The sequence below is a fragment of the Athene noctua genome, chromosome 12 (genome assembly GCF_965140245.1).
Source record: "Athene noctua chromosome 12, bAthNoc1.hap1.1, whole genome shotgun sequence".
Classification (NCBI taxonomy): domain Eukaryota; kingdom Metazoa; phylum Chordata; class Aves; order Strigiformes; family Strigidae; genus Athene; species Athene noctua.
In genome coordinates this window covers 4728844-4742929 of record NC_134048.1, presented here as the reverse complement: position 1 = coordinate 4742929, position 14086 = coordinate 4728844, and the positions used below count along the sequence as shown (strand labels likewise).

At 42.0% G+C, this 14086-nt stretch overlaps 1 long non-coding RNA gene across 2 annotated transcripts; it reads left to right on the top strand.

Moving 5' to 3' along the window:
* Positions 1 to 50: 50 nt before the first annotated feature.
* Positions 51 to 8371, top strand: LOC141965283 (uncharacterized). Of its 2 annotated transcripts, XR_012634444.1 has the most exons (4): positions 51 to 186; positions 4664 to 4813; positions 5760 to 6081; positions 6375 to 8371. It is a non-coding gene; the product is annotated as an uncharacterized LOC141965283 (long non-coding RNA). The 2 variants fall into 2 exon arrangements; XR_012634443.1 differs by having other exon boundaries at positions 5760 to 8371.
* The last annotated feature ends 5715 nt before the right edge of the window (positions 8372 to 14086 follow it).

Sequence of the window (14086 nt, the reverse complement as noted above, 5' to 3'; positions counted from 1 at the left end):
GGGCGCGTTGCTGAGCGACGGCGGCAGGGGCCATAGAGAGGACGGAGCGGCCGAGGGGACCGGCTAGTTCCGGCGGGCCGCTAGCCGGGCGGTGGCGGCAGCCCCCGCCCGGGCTACAGGGAGAGCGGAGCCCACACGGGCAAAACACCGAGGAGCGCCTTCAGGCGGCCCGAGCCCACCAGGCAGGTAGGGACAGAGCGGCGCTGTACCATAGAGAGGAGCTAGAGCGGCGCCCGGCCCGCCCCCTGGCCAGCGCGGGAACGGCGCGGCGGGCGCTGCGCCCCGGGAGGGGCCGTGCTGCGGGGCGGGGGTCGGGCCGTCCCCGCGCCTTCAGGGGCTCGCGTAGGCCCCGGGGGTCTCCTTGTGGGTGCTGGGGGCCCCCTGTAGGTCGGGGTGTCCTGGAGATCCGCTGTAGCTCCGGGGGATAAATCCCCCTGGGAAAGCACAAGGTCTGTGGGGTTTCTGTGAGGAGTCCTTGAGCCCAGAGATAAGCCTCGGAGGTGCAGACTTACAGCGTAGGAACCAAATTAGTAGTGGGGAGTGCTGAAGTGTACCTAAACCTGTCATTCCCTAATAAAAGGTGCCTTTTCCTCATCCGGAATGGCCTGCCACTGTAGGGTAGATGGACATTTGGTGGTGCTGCAGTTGGGTTAGACAAGAAATTGCATTCTGCAGCGTACTTTCCTTATAGCAAAAAAGTAATTTCAGGTGTGATCAGAAACTCCGTCAGTTAATCTTCCTGTAATCAGTGATGTGATTAATTGTGTTTGGGAAATGGGTATAAATGCGAAACATTTGTGAATGGAAATGTGTAAAAAATGCATTAAGATGCAGTTATGGTTTGAGTTGCGTATGAACCTGCATCCACCTCTTATCGGCAGTCAGCCTGATTTTGTGATTGATCGTGCTCTCAGGGGTCTTGGCTTGTATCTACTGTATGTCTGTGTGTTTGTTTCAACAGTGTTGTAACAGGAGATGGCAGAGTTCCCAATCGAGAATGTGGTATGCCAGTGTGAGAAAAAGATATGCTCTATATTCTTCTTACCCTGGTGGTTTCCTTCAGAAGCATGAATATTGCCGCCCCTGTGCTCATTCCAGCTGAACAGTGTACTTTCTTATTTATTTCTTTGTTCCACAGGCACAGAAATTCTTGGTCATTCTGGCAGTTTGCTTCTCTTTCCAGAATATGGTGTTCTCTTTGCTGGCAATTTCTGTTACGAACTTGTAGTTCTTGTTCAGTATTATCCATGTTTTATGCTTCTCTGGCTGCAAGTTTAGCTCCAAGTGTGGCTTTCCAGGAGATTGTAATAGCTGTCTTTCATCAGCCTAAACACTTGCTTTAAACTACCAAATTTATTTTGTTTTTCCATTGCTTTTATTTTTTTGTAGTGTTGTATGGGACACAAATCCTTTATCCTTTTCACCCCCTATTTGGCTTAATACCTTACTTACAAAGTCATTTAGATGTCTGTTTTAGTAAATGTGTCTGTAATTGTCTCATGTTTGTAGGCTAGACTGGTATTTCCTAAGATACTACAGTTTGTTTGGGGATGAAAATGGCATGCAAAATAGAAGTATCAGCATCTCTATAATCTTGCCTTAATTTTCTTGCTCGTCAAGTTGATATCAGTAATTAATGCTCCAAAAACTGAGACTGCATTTGTTGGTATTGGTTCATCCAAGATCTTCTCAGCTAATCACTGTATTTTTAATGCTGTTAATCCCAGTTTCCTTTCAAGTCCCCAGCCATTTGGTGTGTGATACTCTGTCTTCTGTGATTGACAGGTCAATAGCAGAGCTATTCTGTTTTGATTCCTATCATGAGGATGCCACGGGAGTTGAACAATGTCTGCTGTGCAGTTGTTGTGTGTTTGTCTTTTACTCTGGAGAAGGACAATAGCTGAACAAAGATGAGATGAGAGGGAGGCTCTGAGAGATGAGGAAAGGGACTGTCCAGAGCAAGACAAGGTTGAGATAGCAAAGATTGGAGATGTAGACTGTCGTGGAGTAACATGGCTCAAGAAGTAAATGTCGTAGAGAGAAATGACTTGAGCTATGTCGGCGGGAGGACAGTGTGTTCTGTGTGAGGGCTACTGCTTCTGCCTTTTCATCTCAGCTAGTTTGCGTCCTTGCAGCTTGCAGTCAGAGAGTAGAAAGGACACTGAGGAGGAAGAGACGATAAGCCATGAGGAATTGCTGCAGGTGCAGAGTCTCTCACTACAGCTTCTCTGACTGTTGGTGGTGGTGGTATTTTGTTCCCTGGGGTTCTGAGGAAAGTGGCCGATGTTATTGCAGGGCCACTTTGAAAGGTCAGTGATAAGGAGAGGATTCTGATACTAAATAAGGGCAAATACCATATAGTCATCCAAGAAGGGTAAGAAGAAGGATTGGGCCACCCTGAAACACTCTATTTAGCCTGGTTGTGTGGGAGATGATGGCACATCTTCTCCTGGAAGCTTTGTTTTAAGCTTGTGAAGGATGAGAAGGTGATCGGGAGCAGCCAGCATGGATTTGACAAGAGCAATCATGCCTGACCAACCTGATTGCCTTCTGTGATGAGACTGGCTCAGAGAACGAGGGGAGAGCACTGAGTGTTGTTTACCTTGACTTTATCAAGGCCTTTGACATGGTCTCCCATAGTATCATCTTATCAAACTGGTGAGGTATGGATTGGGTAAATGGACTACAAATTGGATGGAAAATTGCCTGGATTGCTGGGCTCAGGTGATGGTGATCAGTGGGCTCAGGTGATAGTGATCAGTGGGCTAGCACACAGTGTAACAGAAGAGGGCTGAGAAAACTGTGTTTGTTATCACACAATAATTTTAGTAAAATAAACACTTTGCTCCTTAGGGAAATAAATACCATGCTTCTTAAGAAATATATTTATTTTGGTGGAAAGAGGAAACCAAACTGGTTGTAGAAAGCAAGTTAAAAACAAACATCGAAGTTCTAGGAAGTTATACACATTCTGAGGTCTTTTAAAAACCTTGCAATTGAAAGCACTCTCATATTCACTGGTTTAAACACTCATTAATGCCAGCCCCCCCCTTCAAGTACAGTCAAAATCAGTGTATCTCCAGGTTTTCGATTATTTCTTTGAGGCACGTTTGCAACTGGAACTTTTCTCCCTGGGTGCCGGAGCTGTTTCCCCTTGTAGTAGTCTTCTGGTAACTTAGGTTTTCATCTGCATTTTTCTTTTTCTGCATCTTGAGCAAAATAAGTTAGTGGAACATGTAAACTTTGACACACAATGTTTTTTTTCTAAAACCAGAAATATATGGCTAAAAACCCCTCACTGTATGACTTTGACTAAGTATGCTTTAAACATTGTAGTTACAGATGATCTAGTTTCACAGCTCACAGACAAAGAAAATGTTTGTGTTACTTTATTAGGTTTCTTACAAAAACCAAATGTGTTCATACAAAACCAAATGTGCATATACACACATTGTCAATACTGCCAACTGCAATTTATTAAGTTTTATAAATTTTTTCCACTAGGTCACTGTATTGTTAAACAGACGTTGAATGCAGGATCGATGCTAAAGATGGGAAGGCTAAATTTCAAAGTAAACAATCTCATCTTTCTCTTAATAAGTTGATAAAGGGCATTTTTGAGGAAGTCTTTATTAATCATAGGCCTAAAACCTCTCTTAATGTGGTTGTATTTTTCTAACAAGAAAATAAGAAAGGGAAGGCATTTGGGCATAAGCTGTAGCTCACGCTGCCATTTCGCTCTTCCCTGACTGCTGCAAAGCCCCTCAGTCAGTCATTGTAATCCAGAGCTGGAACTGGGAGCGTGTTTGGGGGATATATCTTGTTGCTTTGTGATGAACTCGGAGGCCCTGGGAGAATCTCTTGGTGTTGACAGCCCCTGACAGTAAATGTCACATGAATTCGTAGGGAGCTCAGAGCCTTCTGGTGACTGCTATGAGAAGAGACATGGTGACAGAAAACCTGATTGATGAGCCATGCCACAAGTAGAGGGAGCGCTGTGTGGTGATTGCCTATAATTGAATGGTCCATGGAAGTTATTTCTGGGTTTCCTGTGAACGGTGACATACACTCCAGGAGTGTTTTCACAGGGCAGGCCTGCAGATTTTAACCCTGGTACTCAGCAACTCTCTGTTAACACAGCCTTAACAGACTTTCAAACTTAACGGGCTGTTATAGCTTCATGCCTAGCATAGTAATGAAACAAATGACAACCGGAGATGGTCAGTCATGCAATTACCTTTAGAAATGTTCCTTTGTCAGCTTTTGCCTCCTCTTTTTAGTGCCTTCTCCTTGTGACTCGGCTCTGTGATCTGACAACCTAGAGACGTTGATTATCAAGGAGACGTTGATTATCGAGGTTCCTCCCGATTCTGACAGTGCACTCCTCTGACATGGGCTTGTCGCAGCCATGTTAAGCACAGCGGTGATGCTCCTGGCATTAAACTGGAATGTGCGATGTTATAGCCCACTCACCCAGCAAAGCATCTGCTCACACCGACCAATTAAATTGCCTTCTCTCTCATTAAAACCCTTGTGCAGACTTTGGTATGTCACAGATCTTTAAAATCTCCATTATGAATTCCACTTCTGGGTATTTTTAGCTTATACTTGAAGAAATGATTATTGTCTCTTGCACTTAAACATATCAATTTTGGCTCCACAGACATCTCCTCTGGGCCATATTCAAAGACCTGAGCTGACTTGAACTGCTGAATCCGTAGGGAGGATCTCAACACAGCTCTAAGCGCTTGGACATCGAGGCGGTGCAAGGAGGAAGAGGGAGAGACATTCAAGCCCTCCCTCCTTCCCTTTGGTAAGTCAGGAGCATATCCCTTACAGATTTACCTGGTTGTGCCAATTTAATGTGATTTCTTCTGAGGGCCAGGAACCACTCAAGGAAGGCTGACAGGTTTTATCAACAGAATGGAAACTGAAGTGATAAGGTGAGAGTTATTGACCTGATAACTAACAAACAGAAAACTTCAGTGTCCCTCAAGCTAAATATTGCACTCAGCAGGTAAGTAAAAGATGGCAACAGCTGTGGTCTTGTCACCAAGTGAGAGTGTGTTTTAGTGTAGAGGAGCAGGAGGTGAACTGTGAAAACAAACACATTCGGTTTGCTACAGACTATTTCCCTCTATTACTTTTAATGAGAGCTAAACTCCAAAATGCACAATGGGACAATAATATTTTAGATGGAAGGAACTCTTTGTACAGCTCCTAAATTCTAGACACCCGGTTGCAATTAAAATGATTGCTGGCATGTTATTAATAGCTCTCCAGTAGTTTAAGGCTGTTATCAGGTATGGGACCAATTGGTACTAGCCACTGCACGACTGAATGAAAAGTAGTGCTGCCCTTGAAGGAACTGAGTTAGCAACCTGAACCCACAATACTCAAAGGAGTTTGAAAAATGAGAAAAATGTAAAAAGGTGAGAGGAGCTGTGTTAAAATGCATCACTATAGAGGCTGGCAAGCAAAATGGCTGGATTACCATAGTCAGGTGTTAGTAAATGGTGCCTAAGTGTTTTTTTTATTTTAATTCTGAAATTGTAGCATGCGGAGGGCAGATGAGATAGGAAGTAGAGACCTCTAATGAATTATGATTTGGAAGTAATGGAAACAAGAAGTACTTCAAGTGCAGCAGTCTTTTGTTCCTCCCTTTTCCACATCTATTTTTTCCTGAAAACATGCTGGGGTTGCGTATGAAACCTGGCTGTCGCAATTCTCACATGTCCCTTGAAATTCTTGTCTGACAGAATATGAAGGCTTCAGCAGCGGAATGAAAAGGCACACAACAGAGCTCTTGTACGATGTCTGTCTCCCCTTTCTGGCACCTGGCCTGCTCAGTGCAATTGGGAAAGACAAATGGCAAGTGATCACTTCATATTCAACTTCTGCATGCTAACTTTGTTTTTCACATGGAAGCAGTTTTGTACTTGCCATGTTTGTCATTCTGCCATGTGTCTTTTCTGTTTCCTGTTACAGTTTCTATTTTTTTTTTTTTTTTTCTTTTGAGGAGAGGGTACCAGAACTGTACTTGGTATTCAAGAAGCAGATGCATCATGAATTCATACAGTGGTAAAGTCGTACTTTTCTCTAAGAATTCTGAACTTTTGGTTTTCTTTTTTTGACTGCTATTGAGGAATGAGGTGATATATTCATAGAACTAGCTATTATAACGTCAAGATGTGTTTCCTAAATTGTGCAAACTAGTTCAGAGCCCATCACTCTGTGTGTAAAGTTAATGTTGCTTTTCGTGGATAGTTGTCAGGGCTGAAATTTGTCTTCCACTTTATCGTGAGGCTGCTCAGTGTCATAAGGTCTTTGTTTTTCTAGTAAATATTGCCTTAATTAATTTTGTTTTTATCCAGAATCATCTTTACTGTTCCACCTGCTTTCCAGATCACTTCTGAACACACTGAGCACCATGGACCTTAATCCCCACGGGATTCCACTGATGATCATCTTCCACTGCGAAAACTCATCCTTTAGTTTTATCTTTTTTTCCCAATATTAAGCTGTTATTTAACTCTATGAGGTCCTTACCTGTAGTCCCCAGCTGTTTAGTTTATTTAAGAGCCTTTGATGAGACCTTCAATGTCTGAGGTTTCTGGAAGCTTGGGGTGAGTTGGAAACACAGGGAAAATTTCTCAGCTGGATTTCTGTTATTTGCATGCTTTTGACTCCTTCAAAGAATTCCAGCAGATTTAGGAGGCTTAGATTCCTTTTACAAAAGTCATGTTTACTTTTCCTTATTGTGTTACTTTTATTCATGTATTCACTAATTCTGTTCTTTACTAGAGCTTCAGCCAATATGACCAATATGGACATTAGACTTAGTGATCTGTGGTTTCTTGAATTGCCACTGGATTTATTTTTAAAAAATGATTTCTTATTAGTTACCTTCCAGTCCTTTGATAACTGCTGCAATTTTCAGCAAAAGGTTATATACTAAGGGTATTAGCTCAGATGATTCATATTTAACATTCTGTAAAAATCTTGTATGAATATCATCTGTGCCCAGTGATATGTGGTTACTCATTTTGTCTGGTTTGTAATCTACTCTTAACAACCCTAAGACAAGCCTTCTGTGAATGCCTTATAAACAAGATACTGGTTTGAGTTTTTCCAAGATTCTCCAGGTGAACAGAGATTTTTTAAAAAAGGAGTTTGGGATTTTTTGTGGTGGCATTATCTTTTCTGAGTGCTTCCTTCATACCTGTGTAGCTCACTGGCTCTTGCAAGCTTCTTGCTCTTGATGTGTTCAAGACGGATTTATTACATTATTTTTTTTATTTCTTTAGCAAACTGCTTCTAAACTCTTTCTTCAGTCTGTGTTATTGTGCTTTTACATTTAGTCTGCCAGAATTTATGTTCTTTTTAGTTTTTCTTTCTCAGACACAACTTCAGCTTTTTGCAGGATACCTTTTAACTTCCAACAGCCTCCCTGATCCTGCTGTTTTATGATGCTAGCTTTTTGTTTTTCTCTCAAGTCTTTTTTGACAGGTTATATGCATTTGCTTTGAGCCTCCAATATAGAATCCTAAAATAGTCTACCTGCCATCTGAAAACATTTTACCTTTCTGGCTGCCACTCTGAGCATTTTTTTAAACAAATTTCCTCATTTTTTAATTCCCCCCCTCTGGAATCAAGCACAACCACTGCATTTGCCAACATTTCTTCATTTCAGTGTATGCAGTCATGAATCAGATCAAAAGATTAAGGGTTTTGGCCTAGTCCAGTCTCTAGGAAGCCTGGAAATATCAGCCATTAACATTTCACTAATGTTAATTTCACTAATTTCATTAACTGAGAAGCAGGGAAGGAAGTGGCTTTCCAGGTCTGGAGATGGTGGGAATTCTTGCCCTGGAACATCAGTTTCTCTGTTCAACCTACAACAGACAAAATGACAGGTAATTGGAAAAAAAAGCAACCTGGGTTGATTTGTCGCCACATCACTGAAGTTTGATACTGTGGGAGAATAACGGAAGGTTGGTGAGGAGGGCTATAAACACACTCAAGTGACCTGCAGCTGAGGTGTAGAAAAACACATATATCATACTAATTGTTGTTTAGCCTTGTGCGTTGGACAAGTAGAACATCTGTGTTTCGATAACATAGGCCTGTGATAGACTCAGAGGCACCTTATTGAGCGTCATTGAGATTTCTGCTCTGCTGTGGGAAAGGTCAAAGCACAGTGGAAAACTATGCCTGTGTGAATCTCTGAAATATGGTGAGAGCAGCAGATTTGGTGATCCTCAAGCATGGACCAAGCTCCGTGGTACCTTTCCCCTCGGTCGCTGCTTTGGGCATCCCCTGGTTGGAGAGGTAACAAAAATAAATTTACCCTTTGCACTTCATCCCTGGTTTTGTGGTTGTTCTTGTGTTCTGCCTGTGGCAGCCCACACAGACTTAACTAGCTTGAGTGTTTTTGGACAGAGCCTCTCTACGCTGTGCTGGTGGGAACCAGAGTGAGATAGCAGAGTCATGATGACAATGTCCAGTTCTCACAGTAGCAGACACAGGAATGATCTGGGATACCAAAAAGTCTGGAAGGACAGTGTGTGAATTCAGGTAGTTCTTCACTGTGATGATGCTAGAGAATTGAGAGCTTAGATTACTTCAGTTTGCATATAACAAAATCTGGGATAAGGTCAGACCAAAAAAGGACTAAGACTGCACTTGGTAGAGGCTGGTTTGGTAGCTGGTTCTTTTTGGGTCTCTCCAATTACAGAACTACTCCTTGCAAAAAACAGTAGCTGCTTGCGAACAGCTCCAAAGCTGGTCTGAAACTGTCTTTGCCAAGCAGGTGCTGCACTTCAACGTGTGACCAAAGCTTCCTTACCAGTGAAAAACGTTTACTCTGAGGTTGAAAGGCATCAGCACTCAGCTACTGCAAAGTACGTGTAAAGCCAGGGTGAACCAAACAACGCCAGTTACACTGCAACTGCTGACTGGCATGGACTGCTTAGCAACAGGGAGAGTGATATGGATACAGATGAATTGACTGTTTTCTGAGCAAGCAGGGTAGGAACAGAAGTAATTAGCTGCTAGCTGATGAAAAGGCATGCTTAATTATTAGTATAATTATAGATATAATAGACCAGGAATTATTCAGTAAAAGTAAGAAAGCCAATATGTTACAAAGAAGGTAATCAGAATGGAAGAGAAAATGACAGCAGTATGAATACTTGAGAAGCAACATAAAGAATGAAGATGATAAATCTGGAATCTTTTGGGTTTCCACTCTCTGACATATCAACTGAATTTAAAGTTGGTGTAAGGGTATACAGAGCCAACAAGGTCTATGGCTTGTATTATTTCTGGTTCTATGCAATGTTGATTTAACTGATTGCATGCCAATGAAATTGAGCTGTATTTTCATAAATCTTAGAACCTGCACAGCTTCACAAGGATCTTTGTTCTCCTTCCAGCAATACTTCAGCACAACCATTTAATTTGATGGATCTTGTGGGAAGCTCAGCTATAGCTTGTTCTGATCAATATTGGTAATTGACTATAATTATTTGATAAGGCAGCACTGCTTTCCCTTGGCACCCTGAGAAGTAACTGTGACTAAGAAGCAGTCGTGTTAGTCAGCTGCCCTGCCTGGGCACTGCATCTTAAACTGTTTTCCATGCTTTCTGGGGAAATGGCTGGAGATAACAGGCTGAGCTGTGCTAACAGACTTTAGGAATACGTTGTTAATATAGGATGTATAATCACTGAAATGGGTAACTTGGGGAAGATTTTAAGTACATCTCTTCTGATGTCAGAATGGATACAGGTAGTACTGGTCGTGCTTTTGTACCAGGAATTGGACTGGATGCTAATGGCAGCAACAGTGCTATAAGAATCTGGAACTGAGAGGCCTAAGATGTTTACACTTGTTTCTAAAATTATGGCAGTGGAATGGGAGACTGGCACACTGTAGCTCTAATCTGGATTCTTTGAGTCTGATAGTAGTGGTGCCAAAGGATTACAAACCCTCTTGCCCATTGTGCTGGTTAGAAAGGAAAAGCAAGATACAAAGATTTTATTGAATTACTATTTGAGGACTAATTATTAAAATGGCTTTTGATTAATGAGTTGTGAGTCAAGCTGGTTTGGCAAATAGCATTTTGATAAGGTATTTGTAAGACAGATAGTCTTAAAATGGTAAGATGAACGTAAAACACCGTAACCTTAATGATGATGTTAATGCAGAAATGATGTAAATGTGCACGAGCAATTACTGTATGAAGTCACTGGGGTACATCAGGACAAATTGAATACAGACAAACTCTAATTGGTATCAGCTGAGCACAGAATTATTGAAAAGTGAATCTGGAAGAAATCTCAGCTGGTCAATTAATCCATCGCCTTCTTCCACAACAGAATCAGATCTGTTTATGACATTCTTGGCATATGCAGAACTGTTGTTTCTCTTCCATTTTGTAGAAGACTTATCTGCTACAGGACTGTTAGTGCACTGATCCTGACTCTGTCAGGACTGTTACTGATTCTCTCCATGGTCTTCTCTCCTGAGCACTTCCTGTCCTCAGTCTATTGATTCAGGTCATGTTTCCCAGACCTCTAACCGTTATTGTTATTCTTGGTACTTAGCCTGTCAACCTTTCTTGAGGAGCAGTACCCAAGACTGGACATGCCTCTGCACTGAGGTATTACTGACTACAGCAAAAGGACCTGCAAGATGTCTTGCAGGTAATTTTTCTGTTAAAAATATCTGTGTAGTGTTTTCTCTTTGTTCAGGACAATAACCTCTGTTCAGCTTGTGATCTGTCAGAACCTTCAGACGTTTTTTTTCTTTTTTCCAGACTACTTTCTGCTCAGCTGATGTCTGTCCTGTACTTTACTCCTGCCTAAGTTAGAACACCACGCTTTTTACAATTGAGATGACTCCTATATTTATAGACAACTTGTCCAAGTTGTCAAAAGTTTTTAATACTGCTATCCCCCATGTATTTGTAGCCAGTCTTCACAGATTTAATCTTGGCAGATTTAATAAACACACAGTCCATTTCCTCATCCAGGCTATCAATAAAATATTGAATGGAACTTATGAACAGCTGAGTAATCATTCAATTTGTCCTTTACATTTCACAGTGAACCATTGGAAACTACTCTTGGAGTACAGATTCCAACCAAATTTGTGACATGACTTCAGCTAGAGCATTCTTACACTCTTGAATGTCATATGGAACAATGTCAGGAGCCTCAGTGACATTGAGGTGTGTGGTATCTGCTGCTTCTTCCTGATCCACAAAGTCTCATCCATCAGAGAGTGAAATTAGATTAAGTCAGCTTGTTTTGTTTATGAGGAATTTCTGTTGACAAGTATGCATCTCCTTATTAGTTTTTATGCACTGAGAGGTCATTCAGATTATTCCGGTCTTTTTCTTTTCTTGGGTCTTAAATCTTTTGTTATCTTAGTTATTCTATGTGACTTGTAGATGACTGCTAGTGGTTCCAGTTGTTTGAGAGTTTAAGAACTTTGTGGACAGTTGTGAAGGCAGCAGATACAAACCTCTCACCAGGAGAAACTCTGTGCCACATCTGAAATTCCTGTAATAAGGCACAGAGACACAAAAGATTCTCAAGAGAGTGGTGGAAGAATGTTTTAACCAAAATAAATTATTTCAGTCTGAGAAATTATGATGCAAATCAGTTTAATTTAGAAAAGAAATTTCAGGCTAGCTTGAGAATCCTGGACAGTTTTAACTACAAGTTGGAACAGTCTCATAGAAATATGGTCAGGGTCATGTAAAAGAAGAAGTTGGGAAACCTTAATTTTGGGCTGCACTGACTTCTTTGCCTATAATAGATTGGTAGTGATAATCTAAGAAAATAGGAATAGAGATTAGACTAAATTTCATAACCTTTTAACCCAGAAAGCCTGGATCTCCTCGGCAAAGTGTTTTCTGAACTCTAATACATGCTCACTGTTGACACGGGCTTATTCACAGAACAGAATGACCTTTGCACAGCTCAACGAGAAGCACGTGTCTGGTAAGTTCTAGTATCTCCTGTTCAGTGTACCCAGGTGACTGTTAAGTTTGATCGTACAAAACAAGGTATTTTGTCTCGTAGCGCTTCTGCTAGAGTGTTTGATACTGTGTGTATAGGAAGTGTATGTATATTTATATGAACACTCAAGTATATGAGTCAAGGAAGAAAGAATATGCATTGCATTGGTATGAACAATTTGCTGTTTTTCGGAAACTTTGTTTTTGTCTGAATTCAGTATTCTAAAGGTTAAAAAAATACCATCCAACAAACTCTTATCTATGGTGTGCGTTGACAAGCCTTTGGGTCAGTACCATTGCCTTTTGTTATGTAAAACTATCAGCATGGTTGTTCCTTGAGCTGTTTGGAAGATGGAACTGCTGGCAGAGGAGGGAAATCAAAAGTGTCATCAAACTCCCAAAATAGAGGCAGATGTATTCCATGTTGTCTGCAGGAATTTTGAAGTGTGAGCAGGGGCCCTGTTACGACTCTTTCTTCTTTTGTCCCCTTTTTTACTATCTTCTGTAATATACATCCCCTTCTGCTTCCTGGTGCTTTAAGCTTAAGGAACTGTAGAAGTACTCTGGAAGTCATTCGCGTGTGGAAAAGTGTTCTTGCTTTCTCGTATCCTTTGGTTTTGCATGTACCCTCCACAGGCAGGTACTCACTGCAAGGCTGGAAATGTTCTTGGTGATGAAGCAGAGACACACGTGAATGTACTAAGGACAGGGCTGCAAGGCAGTGCAGTACAGCTTTTATAACACAGAGGTGAGTCATTTCTTAATAGTGAGGACTTTTGAGTATTAACTCTAGGTGACTTCCACTATAAGGCAGCTGTTAACATATTACTATGAATTGGTTTGGAAAAAAAAAAAAGATTAAAATTGCATAAGTAGATAAATTTTAAAGAGACAGAAATAATAATGGCATTAAAATTGGCTGAAAGAACTGAGCTACAGTAACAATGGAACATTTTAAAAATAAATGGGTAGCTAGGAAGGGGTGTAGGGAGACATGCTGCTTGGAGATCACAGAGGCACCTAAGCTTGACAGTTTCTATGACTGCATGAAACAGAGAAACACAGCCAAGCCCCCGCTCTCTCCCAGCATATTATACTGCACAGCAATCAGGTTTAGTAACACATTGCTGAGAAAGACTCCCACAATTTAGTATTCATTATAGATGGCATTTTATAGATTGCAGCGCAGCAGTGTAAACAGCCACACTGGAGGAAGAGTGGAGAACAGCATTTCTCCAAGCTCTGATTTATTTCTTGTTGATATTCACTAACTACACAAATCTATGGTAGCACCAATTTTAGGAGGGGAAAGTAACTCAAACCACCACCATTTTCCAGTGTTCTTGCAGGAAGCCAACACAACAGGGGGCAAAACACAACTCCTGCAGTAGTACAGGCATGTGGTTCCCTTGTGAGGCTGAAACATCTGGTAGATTTGTTTCTGTGAGTCGTCGTGGGTCTGCAGGCCTGCCTGGGCTCTGCCAGCTGCCTGCTTTATATTCCATTTACATTGCATTTTGTAAACCTTGTCTGTGTGAGGAGGAAGTCTGTCCCCACAGACAGGGTGCTGCTGTGCTGGGACACTTACATCTGTGAGCAAAAAGCTGCCTGGACAGACCAGTGTTCTAGGAGGGACCAGTATCCCGAGTACCCTGACCAACTGCTGTCCCATCCAGGTGTGAAGGGACACCAGCCAGTGACACAGCCCCCAGAGAGCTGTCCTGCCTGCATGCTTGCCCTTGCAGAGATGCACGGCCCACGCTGCATCCCATGGGAGCTGGCCCCTCTTCTTTTGGTTTGAGATTGTTTCGTTCAGGTGAGCTGGATGCCAGCCACCCAGAAAAGCAACACAGGTTTCCCATCATCCATGAATCATTAATTCCTGTAAGTCGCAAGGGTACTGAGCACTGCAGCAGAGGTGGGAGCTGCAGCGTAGGGAAATGCATAGAGGCTTTCACCCCAAGCTCCCCACAGCCTCTCCAGAGCCTGCCCAGCAGGAGAGAGACATGGCGTGCTGAAGGAAGGCCATGTGTGACAGCTCTGCTCCGGACACACTG